This window comes from Pieris brassicae, chromosome 7 (assembly GCF_905147105.1).
Source record: "Pieris brassicae chromosome 7, ilPieBrab1.1, whole genome shotgun sequence".
NCBI classification, from domain to species: Eukaryota; Metazoa; Arthropoda; class Insecta; order Lepidoptera; family Pieridae; genus Pieris; species Pieris brassicae.
Genome location: NC_059671.1, coordinates 3,200,186 through 3,212,292, shown reverse-complemented (window position 1 = coordinate 3,212,292; position 12,107 = coordinate 3,200,186). Strand labels below are relative to the sequence as shown.

General features: G+C 32.4%; 1 protein-coding gene across 3 annotated transcripts in view; it reads left to right on the top strand.

Annotated features, from left to right (window-relative positions):
* Positions 1–12,107, top strand: part of LOC123711848 (CD151 antigen) — a 167,360-nt gene that overhangs the window by 34,142 nt on the left and 121,111 nt on the right. For all 3 annotated transcript variants that reach the window (XM_045664686.1, XM_045664685.1, XM_045664683.1), the window contains exon 2: positions 2,600–2,631. The gene's annotated coding sequence lies outside the window, so the exon portion shown is untranslated. The remainder of the gene's footprint in view (positions 1–2,599; positions 2,632–12,107) is intronic.

The window sequence follows — 12,107 nt, the reverse complement described above, 5'->3', positions numbered from 1 at the left end:
CGTGTTTTTTTAATGTAAGAAACTAAGAAATAATAAAAAGGATCGCGTGAACCAAACATCATAAAAATATCTTGATCAACTTTAATTTATTTATTTTTATTACCACTTCTTTACATTACTATATAAAAATTGAACATAATTAAATGAAAGGAGGCCAAATGGCGGCCTTAACGCTTTCGAGCGATATCTTCCAGGCAACCACTGTAAGATTTCTTTTTTATTAAATAAGATAAGGTAGGCTTAAACTAAACAGGAACAAAAATACAAACTAAATAAAAAAAAGACTATATGAAAAGTAAAAAGTACACATGAATCACGAAAATTTAAGATCAGTCTCACGTCAGTTAGTACGAAAGTTAGAGATATGATGTGGACTGGTAACATTACCTAAATAAGTAAGAAATTTAAAGCAAGATAGATAAGGAATATTATTTGAAATATTTTAATAATTGAATGTATACCACATATTCGATTATGTTGAGACTTTCAACAGCAACTAAGCCAAGTTGCTTCAGCGTGCGACTTTCATTCCTTAGGTCGTAAGTTCGACCCCCGGCTATAAACCAATGCACTCTCCGTCTATGTGTGCATTTAACATTCGCGCGAACGGTGAAAGAAAATATTGTGAGGAAAAACCGGCTTTGATGTGATTGATAAATTTGTGGTTTAGAGTAAAAAACCCACAACAAACCATATTTGTTACAATATTTAACATTCCTTTTGGTATAAAGTTTGTTAATGAATTCAGAACAAAGAACAGGATCCTCGAAGTTGTAAAAGTAAAAATTAAATGTAATTTACGAAAGTTAAAAGTGCGAAAGTGAAAAGACAAAGTATTTCCGTTATACGGCGTATAATTCCACTGAAGGGCCACCGAGGCGAGCAAGAAAAGGGGCTAACTTGGAAAAAATAATTTCTTATAGCCTCCACAAATAAATAGAAAATTTACCAACTGTAAGTTCCTGTAACTGAAATTAATATTCATAATCGCATATTATCGTTGTCACATTATTGTAGATACGTTCTTATATAATGAAACATTATTTAAATATACACACTATGGTTTATACAATAGACAAAATCTGTGCTTAACGAAACACGTAACAATTTTAGTAACATAATAGTTTGAATAGTCTTTAATCATAACATACATAAGATATTAGGTTGGAAAGAATGAAACGAGTTTTTTGCTTATCTATGAACGACTCATAAACTTAAATATCTATATTTTCAAACCATCGGAAAATTCCGTACCGACTAAGAATACGTGTTTGTGTTTTGTGTCGTTCGAAATGTAAAAAACACTATTATTAGATTACATCTAATTAAATTTAGTACTGGTTATAAAAATATTTAAAAAAAATTCTTCCGTACTTATTATATTGTGAAAAAACGTTCTTACACAAAATGTGTGACAACTATTGTGCTATTATTCGCATGCTTTGCTAATTTATTGTTGACCAACCTTAATAATATTACGCTAAGGGACCATACCCGGTCTTTTGTTTTATAATACGATTCTTTTCCGGATGCATTTAAATTAAGAAAACACTTTTTAAACGGATTGAAGCTATGTATTATTATTAAAAACTTATAATTATTTACATAATTCTAAAAAAAAAAAATTCGACGTTTCGCGTGCTAGCGTGCGCGGTCACGGTGACTGTAGACAAAAGGTGGTGAATGTCAAAAGTATCACAGCTGCAGAGAAAGTTGAGTTATCTGTATTTAATGCCCCGAAGTTGCTATCGATTAAAAGATGACGGGTTTGCAAAAATGACTCACGGTGTCCTCTAATACATAGCTTCAATCCGTTTAAAAAGGGTTTTTTAATGTGTAAAAGCTATGTTAACAAAAGACAATACTATGTGCATTTAAATTGTTTGTTTTACGGTATACTACTTATGCGAGAATAAGTCTATAGTAAATTAAATTAAGTAAAAATATTAATATATTTCCAATCGGCTAGAACAGGTCATTAACTGCCTTACTTACTCACTTACTCTGCTGGCACAGTAACAAAAAATGAGTATTTGTCTCTGCATCTAGAGGAAGCCGCGCGTCTAAGTTAAATACCTTACATTCACATATCTCAGCGTTAATTGACAAATATTCGTATATATATACAATTTTAAGCCTTTCCATAGAGAAAATGAATCTGAGGACACACTATATTTAGGTCTATATCAGAGGTCACACTTTAGTACTTGTAATGTTTTACGTATACATATTGCTGCCTTGTTGGCGTGGCTTATAAATTACATACATTAGTTATATAAAAATGTAATTGAAGAATTTTTGCTCCATTTTATATCTTATGAAAAAATAAGAATGTAAAACAAAAGACGAACTTCTCTAGTCTAACAACAGGCACGCGATTTTTTTCCTCATTCCGTTGAACAAGTTATTTAGCTATTATAAATATAATCCTTTGCACATTTTTTTTTCAAAATACTGTTTGTATGTAGATTGACACAAGAGAGATAAGGATAATAAAAATAAATTACATACTACATCACGGTCGTAAGATAAAAACCATATTTTTTATTCAACAGGAATCGTAGAAAATAATTTTACATACAACCTTTTTTTGTTTCAGAAAATTGCGAGGAAAGGCATCCTTGACTTGATGTAAGTACACTCTTAGGTAACTTCTTATATTAATTGGGCTTTAGTTTTACAGCACTTTTAGTCCGCTGTTTGTTTAATTTTTTTGCAAATATTAATTTTAAGATTATTTATGAATTTATGCGGCATTTGTGCGTCTGTTGATTTCTTTAAAATTCATAACAGCAGCAAATATTGTTTCGCTGGAAATAGACGCCGGGACCAAGAATTTCGTGTCCTACTAAACTACGGAGTTTGTTTTAGGGTTTTATTGATTTAGATGTCTTCTGATATTCCGTAGAACTATTGATCCATAATAGAAAATACCTCTCAGTTGTCTGATAATTAAGAGGTAGCAAGTGACAGAATTGCTTCGTCCACATCTCGGGTTAATTATTTTCTTTTGTGCCAAATATATACTTCACCTGTTTATTAAAGGTAATTACTTTTCTTTTCAAGTATTTTTCTTATATTAGCATGTCTTTCTAAATAATATATGTTTCTCTGATATTTTCCATATAAGTAGATTATACACTCCGAAGATTTTTGGCTTTAAAACATGGCGGTTTCCTCACGGCATTAACTTTCACCCTTTCCGTGTTATGTGAGTTTTGTCAACGGTCCTTGCAATAAAATCTTTTATCTAAACGCATAAGTAAAAAACTAAATCTGCTAGTAAAATAGTGCTTCGATCAAAGATTTTTAAGAGGCGCACGCATTCATGAGGCGAATTCTGATGCAATAATATAGCTTTAAAATATGAATGAAATTTATTGCATTATATACGTTATTCGTATCAACTGCTATTCAATTGTTGTCAGAGAGACACTGTAATTAAATTTTAATTAAAAAGAAAATTAAAACAAATTTAAAAAGATTGGTCACTAGCAGTGTACGTGGGTAGCACTGAAAATGTTTAGAATGGGCCAGTTAGAAACATTGCTAATGAAAACTTTTCTTTGAATTTCAATCTTAGAACTCTTAGGTAATCATATGTAGTATATTGCATTCACTTGTCATTTGTTTTGGTGAATTGGCGGCAAATCTAAAACTCTTGTTACACATGAAAATGAACCTAACGCGAGACAATTTTCGGTCAATGATTTATTCTGACTTTCGTTGTGGGCTCACTCAACAACACAGCTATGATAGGCTGCGATTATCATTTGTAAATGAAGCCCCATCTCATGCCGCTATTTACAATTGGTTTAACGAGTTTAAGCGTGGACGTAGCAATCACTATGATGATCCGCGTGAGGGACTTCCTATTATTATATCGCTATTGCGACTACTGTAGATAACATCAGTGCTGTGCTGTGCAGCAAGCCTACGCATTAGTATGAGTCAAGTTCAAAAGATATTACACGAACATTTAGGCGTCAGGAAGCTTTGTACCAGATCGATTCCCCATACTTCCCCATACCTTCGCATGGACTGGTGAATATTTGACTATGGCAGGTGTCGAGATAATGATGACAATCCGCCATACAGTCCTGACCTGGCGCCCTGTGACTTTCATGTATACCCAAGAACTAAAGATAAAATTCGAAGTATTCGCTTTATGAGCCCTGAAGATGCAGTGAAAGCGTACGAAAATGCCATAGAAGAGATCCCTAAGGAAGAATGCGCCGATGTGTAGAGAGGAACGGAGATTACTTCGAAAAACAATAACAGTATAGGCAATTTTCTACATTAAGCAGTTTTTCATTTTCTAAACATTTTCAGTGTTACCTAGGTATCTTTAACGCTGGCAGCATTTACTTGATGTATTGATACTTATTCGTTGAGCGAGGAAAGCACCAGCTCTGTTGTCAGATCTACCAGGTGACAACTTAACAATACAACAAATAGGTAACAATTAGCGCCTGTGCACGCTCAACAAATAAGTATCGCAATTCAGAGAGGAAATGCTGCCAGCGTTAAAGGAGACATTGGGGACTAAACTTTTTAATTTGTTTCAGTGTTCTTTTTATTACCTATTAATTATTTTTATTATTACCATGTTAAGAAAATTGTAAATACTGTTTATTTGATTATTATGATAACTGATAAAGGAACCAAATAGTTTTATATATAAGTTATAATATAGACGTAAGAAAATCTACATTTTACCTATAATCGATTGGTTTTTAAATTATGCAAGAGTTTAAGAAATGCGAACTGGAATTTTTCGATTAAGCGCTTCTACAGATCTTACGTGCGTCTCGGCGCTCGGTGACTTAACACATTTCAAATATTCAGCTTTCGCTATATTGGAAAGATTTTATCTACCAAGGATTTTGCTACAGATAATTTGTTTACATCGAGAAAATTTTGTTTGTTATCAATTGTATGACTTTATTTCCGTATTTTCTAAAAAACTAACTGGTGACGGTGCTAGCAGAAATAGCAGTGTTGGCTAAGTAGCTTCTACGTGCGACTCTCATGGCTGAGGTCGTAGATTCAACCCCGAGATGTGAACCAATGGATTTTCTATCTATGTGCGCATTTAATATTTGCTCGTACGCTCAAGGAAAATATCGTGAGGAAACCGACTTTAGATCCTAAAAGTAGACGATGTGAGTTAGGCATAAAACTGATAACATACTTACCTATTCGATTAACAAATTATCAAGAAATAGTTAGAGAAATCTGAGGCTCAGAGCTAAAAAGGTTGTAGCGCCACTGATTTTTTTTTAACTCGTGTCGGTGACTTTTGTTTATTTTTTGTTTTGTGGAAGTTAAGGTTAGACGCTATACTTATTACATAGACATACTTAGAAAAGTAAATAAAGTATACACGACTGTTTTAGTCTTCATAAAAACTGAATAAAATTACTTGCACTCTTTTAACTAAAGGACTTTTTGTCAAATGTTTTTTGCGTTGTAATGAAAAGAGTCAATGTTATATTGCAATTCAGACCCATTTATTTTTTATTGTCATCTATTGTTTGTCTTGACTATTGTTTACTTGATATTATTTGTTTAAATTGTATAAAACCCACCATGCACGTGATGAAAGTAGATGAAGTAAGAGAGCTGTATCAGAACTTTAGCAATTGGAGGTCCCTGGTCTCTGCTTATCCATTCGGAAAAAAGGCGTGATTGTATAATACAACATAAATAAAAACCCACGTCTAAATCAAAGAACTAAAAAACGAAAAGCCCTAGTTACGCTGATGTATTTATATTCATTGATGTAACGTATAATGTGTATCTTGTGAATAATAACAAAAGCAAATCCTCTGGGAATAGAACGCATTGCGCGTAAAAGGCGAATAATAATGATAATCTTTATTTTTCTCACAAAAAATTACATACATAGTGCATTGCACAAGATAAAGCAACAGTTATTTATAATGGGAAATGCTTGTTTAGACTGGTGTTAAAGGTAAGAGTACCTGTGTTCCCATGCCATCAGGCACCCGCAACTTCGGATCGCCAGGTCTTATAACTTAGTGTAAATAATGCTTAATAAACAATTATTATGATACATGCATTGCAACATCAATAAAATAATTATATATAAGAAAACCATATGGAGTGTGTGTGTGTCTGTGTATGTATACATGAAAGTGCGTAAGTTGTTTCTTTACTTGTTATTCTAATAAACTTTACCCTATGATACTATAAATGATTACATAACATTTAACATAAATTATTTAAATAAAATTTTCACTATATTATTGATAGATAAGGACTGAAATTCTAAAAACCAGGTGTAACATATCCACTAAAAATCAATGGCGCTACAAACCTTCATCTTAGAATCGACTTTCTATCTGCTTCGTGATCGTTTACCTATTAGGTAAGTAAGTGATCGAACCTTGCTCCGAAAAGTAGCAAGGTTCGATCACGTCTAAGGCATGCCGATTTCCGACTGACGACAAGTCGACGCTTTTCAAAAAGTTACATTCAATTTAATTTATTAACAAGTATATCCGTCAAGAAATAGTATATATATAGATCAAATTCACGACCCGTGTAGGCCTGTATCTAGTTGTTGGGTTGGAGTATTGCCAAACGAATTCTCTTTATATTTGCAACTACATTGGATTCGGTTGGATAACCGTGTTAACTTTGAGGACAAAAGTTTACTGTAACTTACACTTACATGAACTTAATAAAAATGGATTTAGGGATGACAAATGGTTTATTTGTTCCACTTCAAGGAACACTTTTCCACGGTTAAGGATTTTGAAGAAATTATGTCAAGTTAACTTCTTAGGTATCTACTTTTTATAGATGTGATGTTTATATCGTCTGTCCGTGAATCTTAACAGATACATCTGGATTGAGTGTCAATAACAAATAAATAAATCAGTAGCTCACAAACTTTTGAGGTCTGGGCCTCAGATTTCTGTCATGTCAATCTAATTAGGTCATCAGCTTCCTATGCCTGACGCCGTCGACTTTTTGGGTCTAAGGCAAGCCGGTTTCCTCGCGATGTTTTCCTCGACCGTTTCGGCAAATGTTAAAAGCACACATAGAAAGAAAGTCCATTGGTGCACAGCCTACGATATCAGGGATAAGAGTCATAAGCGTTAGTGTAACTAATACGGCCCTCAAAAGGTCTTTAAAAGTATCATCTTTAAGCCTTTCTGGCCTGAGATGAGTCAGTCCAGAAAGGCACTGTGTTGTATAACTGTCAATAGTCGAATCATGTATGAATTTTTGTGTATTTTTTAAATACACTATCCAAAATATTTATTTTTTCAGGAGTTCCTAATAAAAGCTAAAAAACCCTCTATCACAAAAATTAATCACCTTGAGATGTTTAAAACTGAGTTCAGAGACACGACCTTCATTAACATTGTTAGGTATTCATTAAAAAGTGATGTAAAAAGAAAAAGTCAAAAGAATTTTCTAACCCACAAGAACTTATTTAATATTTTTGCTCTTAAATGGAACTTCGTCGAAAAGTATTTTGCTTTTAAGAATGAAATACCGGAGTTCACTGTAAATTAAATAAATTATTTATTTTTATTCTTTTTTATATAACAGACAAGTAGCGGAAAAGTTTGTAGTTGGACTAGAATATCAGTACAAAGGTTTAATAAAGGAAAAGCGAACGAACTATTCATTTGTGCATTTTATGGCTATCTTATATACATTTACATATCCAATACAATCAAAGTAAAATGTCATGAATTTCCAAGCTTTTTAAATATATATACTAAGTTGTTACTGCTTCATTACAAAATACTAAAAATATTAGTCGGACATATAAGTGGTGTATTTAGGAGATTCCTATATAAGTAGGACTTTAACGAATATAAAAAGTAAATAAGGTAATAAATTCTTACAGTATATAATATAAAGACTCTCTCTCTCGTTACTGAGACATCGTGAAACATAAGGAATTTAAGTCTAACCTAATTTACAAATAAGGCATAAGAAAGTGTACACTAACTGTACTTACAGTCTCTATAAAGGGGAAGACAAAGTTCTTGGTTTCTGTTTAGTACTTAAGTATAACGAGCACTAACACTAATTCACTAATTCAAATGGTTTTGTCATTTTCTCACAAGACTCAAGTGGTGACAAGAAGCTGAAAATGATAGTTCAATACAATTATTATTTTAATTTTCATGGTCGATTTGTAATACCGTTTTAATATCTGTAATAGTAGGTAACATTTCAGTTTATTTATACTATAATTGAATAAGATAGAATTTTCATAATTTTTTTTTTTAGTTTCTGTATAATAGATTTAGAATCGCTTGGTTCTCAAATAGATATTTGCGTCGTCCATTCATCGGGTTGTCTCTCTCCCTAAAATATGTCTCAGGGGCTGATGGCTGACCATGCGTCATACTCGTGAACGGGTGCTACTTGGGGGTGACTGGTCGGACTTGAATTTGTGTATGCGGTGAAGTTTTTTATTTCGACTATTTATTTGCGGGTTGTTCCCACGAGAATGTAAGTGCGTGCTCCTATCTCACCATGCCTCCTGATGATAGTGGACAAAGCTTTGTATTTAACTTATTTTATTATTATTTAACCATTAATTATTTAAGAAGTCATGTGGAACATGGTGTAATGGTTGCAGCTACTTACAAACAAAGATTAAATTAAATTTCTGAAATCTCCAAACGGAGTGAGTAAAGCAATCGTTAGAAACCTCATGATTCATCTCCATGTATTTTACGATCTCCATTTCATTTTGTTAATATCCATAAAGGGGCTGTTCATCTTGAAACTAATCTTGGGATGTGGATGTAGTTATAGCTTATACGGGAGGGTTGGGGTTATAAAATTCATTGTGATGTTTGACCTGACACAAAATGGTACCATAACTTTGTCTGTATTATTTCAAAACTAGTTTAATTTATACATTATTAAACACATAAATCGAGTTAGGCTCCTTCTAAGAGCTTACCAATCCTTAACAAGCCGGCAACACACTCGTCATCTGGTGGGGCGGTATCACTTAAGTTCACCTGGAACTGACTGCTCTTTTCCCCTGCCCTAGATTAAATGACGTCGATTTGCCTTTTCTTGCATCTTTAAAAAAACATGTGTGGCTTTGTAGTCAGAATGAATGTGCAATTTCATAAACGAGATTGAAATTTCACGATCATGACTTAATCTGTGGATAGCCCTTAGAACTCAAAACTCCTTGAGGTTACTCAATTTTCTTAATACAGCTTTTGTCAGCACACAACAAATCTTGGATTCAAGAACAATTTACAATCATATTAAATTTTAAAATAATTTGACATAGTTCTAAAACTCTATTGATATGTGAATTATTATAAAGTATTATAAACAGTGAAGGCAGTTCTCACTTAAGCGTCAAGTATGTGATAAGCCTCATCACTCAATATGATTAGAGGCCATTCAAGAAATCTAATATGTTCTGTAACAACATAACAGTGGAGTAGCAAGTTACAATAATTTCATGAGAAAATGTAGTTTTATTCCATCGTATTATATATATATATATATATATATATGTATATATATATATATATATATATATATATATATATATATATATATATATATATATTTAGTGGAAGGGTGATTCTATGTGATAGATATTCTTTCGTTTTGTCATTCAGTAAATTATTACGTATATATCAATAAAATGGCTGATCATTATATTTCTTAAATTTCTTCGGGTTGTCCGATATAAACATTATGTTTACTAAACACAAAAAAATTGGTGTGAACGATTGTATTTGTATTAAACAATTTAACCCTTTAATAATAACAGCCAGGCTGATATGGCCACGGCGGCTAACTCTATATATACCGGCTATGTAAGGAAAATATATGATAGTGCAAAAAAGTCAAAACATTTTACTAGATTTTTTTGTAAAGAACATACAATATTCACTATAGCGAATGTATTGAGGACATGACTTTTTTAACCTTTTTTATGCGGACCTAGTTTTTGTATCTAACGTCTGCCTGACGCAACGATAGCAACAGGAACTTCATAAATTTACAGGAGTTTTGATGCTATATTTTTACTGAATAAACTTAGAAAATATAATAATGCTTTTGTATCGCTTGAATAATGGATATTTCTTATATTTTTCCTGTTTTATCGCGTTTATTGGTTGACATAATATAGCACTTATCATTACTTGAAGCCGCGAAAAATCTAAAATAAACAAAGAAATGTATCACATATTTACGAAATAAATCTTATAAAAAGATATAACTTTTCTGTCTATAGATAGTACAGACATAACACTTTGTTTCGAAGATTAATTATAAACTAAATATTTTAAGTTATGAATATTTTTTATTTTATTATTAAAATCTTTTTGTATTCAAGTAAATACTTAATACTACTTCTAAAGTTCTGAAGTAAAGAATCATATTTACTCTGTGAAAGTCACGATGCAATTAATATTATTCAAATTTCGAACTGCACTAATTCATTCATCGAATGGCAATTCGTCATTCAAGTCATTCATTAATCTGTCATCACTTTTAAGTGCCATTTTTAAGTCATCAATAACCTCTTCATACTAGTTCAAGGGCAGATCTTTTGATTACTCGATATTGGAACCCGTGTTTTTCATCGCGTGGTAATTACTTTTTAGTCATTCGTATTTCAGAGAATATGAATGTTGTGTTTATAATATAAATGTTTCTGTCTCAGTGGTTCATTACGCGTAAGGGTTGAGTTCACATCAACATACGGTCATAGATAAATTAAATAGACAAAGGAATGTGTCGCTTGGACTCAAAGAAACGGGACGTCAAACAATAAATTAAATCCAGACTACAGCAAAAACATTATGTTAGATTTGCACTAGTGTCATATTAGTGTAGTATTTTTAAAAGAAGCATTGTGTCCATTTCATAACCAAGCCGCCGAGTTGCTGGTAAATTTTTTTTATTACTAGTATTTTTATCGTAGCTTATATATATATATTATTTGTAACATTTATAATTACCATAATTATCATATACTTTAGGAAATATAGGTTGTAACATATACTGTGGATATAGCATCATATATAAGAAAATAGTAGTAGAATGTAACTTTACGCGTAGAAGTAGTTAATATGCGTTTAATTATGTGAAAAACTCTCACTTTATAACTTGCGTTGTAAGGAATGTGTTTGTCATGCTTTGTCAATTTACGCACCCTTTTTAAGAGACTTTTTGCCGCGCACCTCTATGTGGAACCAGCTGTTCACTGTAATATTTCAACCCAAACCGCCATATGTGTCTTCAAGATAAGGGCGTACCAATTCCTAAAAGGCCGGCTACGAACTTGAGAGCTTCTTCTGGTAGTCATCAGTATGTGCGATATCACTTAATTTAAGTGAACCTGCCTATACCATAAACAAATATAAATACGTATACATTAGTTACTAATGAAGCTAAAACGAAAAACATTATAAATATTTATAGCCTGTACACTTATGTAATTAACATTTCATAATTAATCACTGTTTACATAATTTAAAGCTATTTATTGACAACTTAATTATTCTAAAATTACAGTAAATTACATATAATTCACGTGAATATTATTTTAATCGTGAATCTAGGTCAATTAGACCAAGATTATCTATCCTACGTAATCATGCTAAAGATCTCAGTTGTACCTTAAATATTAACCTATTTTATGTTAAACAATTGTGAGCTATGTATATATACTTATATTAACATAACAAACATAGATATATATATATATTAAGTCTGCTACGTTTTTTTTTATGTAATAGCAGGCAAACGGGCAAGAGGCTCACCTGATGTGAAGCGATACCGCTGCCCATGGACACTCATTTTGCCAGAAGGCTCGCAAGTGCGTTGCCGGCCTTTCAAGAATTGGTACGCTCTTTTCTTGAAGGACCCTAAGTCGAATTGGTTCGGAAATACTTCATTGGGCAGCTGGTTCCACATAGTGGTGGTGCGCGGCAAAAACTGCCGTAGAAAACGCTCAATTGTGGAATGACGGTCGTCGAGGTGATACGGATGGTATTTTGTATTTTGCCTTGACGTCCGATAATGAAACTCAGCTGCGGGTATTAGACCGAACAACTCTT